At 39.1% G+C, this 2058-nt stretch overlaps 1 pseudogene; it reads right to left on the bottom strand.

Moving 5' to 3' along the window:
* Positions 1-548: 548 nt before the first annotated feature.
* On the bottom strand, positions 549-1338 carry LOC103607527 (annotated as a pseudogene).
* Positions 1339-2058: the final 720 nt, after the last annotated feature.

The following is a 2058-nucleotide window of genomic DNA, read 5'->3' as shown; positions in this document are numbered from 1 at the left end:
GCTATTATGCAGATGTGCACACATCAGAGTGGGAGAGGTGGGTGGGAAAAGCAGGGAATGCTTATTGAAGGAAATAATGCTTGAATGATACTTTAAAGGGTGGGTTATCTAGATGATGGAGCAAGATCTCCAGAACTTATCCCATACTCTTGGTTACTGACTGTCAGCACCTCTGGAATGTAAGCTCCATGAGGGCCCAGACTCAGACTTTGCCTACATTTTCTCTGCATTTTTCCCAGCATCTAGCACAGTGCCTAGCACAGAGTAGTCCCTCCATAAATAGCTGTGAAATGAGTAAAGAATAATAGTATATTATCGTCCCAAAACATTTTACAGTTTACAAAAATGCTGCTCTAGGGGCTGGACGCTCATTTGGTTAGAGTGTGGTACTGATAACACCAAGGTCAAGGGTTTGATCCCTCTACCAGTCAGCTGCCAAAAAAAAAAAAAAAAAAATGCTCCGTGCTCCTCTATACATTGTCATAATTGATCTTTTTCCTTTTTTTCTTCACAAATGGGATTTTTTGTTACTATTAAAGGTCTGAATTTTAAACAGATTCTTGGACTGGTGGTTCATATCCGTCAGCTCATTCAACTTTAGCACCTGTTGCATCCCCAGTAGCTTTTCCAGAACTACTACCTTCACCATAAAGTTCCACGAGTTTTCCCAGTTCAAACTTGGGCTTTTTCAGCATTTTTACTTTTCTAACAAAGACATCATGGAGAGGATAAATAGATTGGCAAGCCTTTTCTATGTATTTTCCAATGCTGTCTGGAATCTATTTGTTGACCACTTTTTTCAAGTCATTTGTACCTCTCGGGTCATGATTTCCATCATCTTTTTTTGGATTTGGTGGACCTGCTGGTGCTGAGTGTAAGAAGTCTTCCATATCTGATTGTTGTGCTTTTTAGCAAAACCAACACAGAACAGACAAAGCAAATAACCATCAGTAGTCCTGACATCAATATGAGCTTCAATCATAGTCTGCCATTTTTGATGATGGAACACATTTTGTCATGAATAACATCCATGCCATGGAAGTTAGCCGAGCAGTTTTCACCCTGGATATCCTCAGTAATTAGCTTGACTTTTCTAAATGCAACTTCATCGTTCTGCCAATCAGCAAGGCTCACTTCAAACACGTGACTCTTGAGGCCATCAGAGGCAATTTTGGTTCCTTGAGTCCCAGTGACTAGTGTTTTCCCAATATTTCTTATATTGAACATAGCAAGTGCTTTCACATTATACCAATCTTTCCCAGAAAATGGATCAACCACTTTCTTCTTGGCTCTCTTTCTGCTGCCTTTTGTAAGGCGCTTATTCATGTCAACCACCATGGTGCTGCTCAGAGAGCCAAAAGGCTCATAATTGATCTTATCAGGTCCTTTTGATACAATCAAAATAGATGGAGTTGAGAAATGGTCCCTCAAATGGCAAGCATGAGAAGAAATAAGTAACACCTAACAAAGCTGTCATCGTCATTGTTGTTATTTTAACTATATAAAATCTGATCTTGGCAGAGTGTTTTTTACGTGTGAGGAAAGGCTAAATCTTAAATGGATAAAAACCTCCCTGAAATATAACATCCTTCATCATTCCTTATTGCCAAACAACTGTCTCCCATGTAAATGCATGAGGCACTCTCTTCCATATGACTGCCCTGCCTGTTTTGCCTGTATGTGCTCAAAAAATCAGAAAACAGATGTAAGAATAATTGCTATGAAAAATCAATACCTGTTGTTTTCTATTTTTATCATGAGAATAAATGCTGGATTGTTGTATCTGAACACAGAATGGGAATTATTCATGTAGAAGAAGTCAGGCACGAAACAAAGAGAAGCTCTGTATGAAGAATGGGGTTGAACATGTCTGAACTAGTTCAGAACAACTGCTGGAGATACCTCTTCAATCTCCTATTCCTACCTTATTTTCCTACAAAGCTGAACTTCTGCCTCGGAGCTATATTTTAAGACAGTTGTTCTTGATTTTGGTGATGACCCAATCAGAGTCTCTAAGAATCTACAAAGGAATTCTCAAAGAGTGGAAGCAGAGAGACT

The sequence above is a fragment of the Galeopterus variegatus genome, unplaced genomic scaffold, assembly GCF_000696425.1.
Source record: "Galeopterus variegatus unplaced genomic scaffold, G_variegatus-3.0.2 Scaffold7509, whole genome shotgun sequence".
NCBI classification, from domain to species: domain Eukaryota; kingdom Metazoa; phylum Chordata; class Mammalia; order Dermoptera; family Cynocephalidae; genus Galeopterus; species Galeopterus variegatus.
This window is presented reverse-complemented; position numbering and strand designations above follow the sequence as displayed.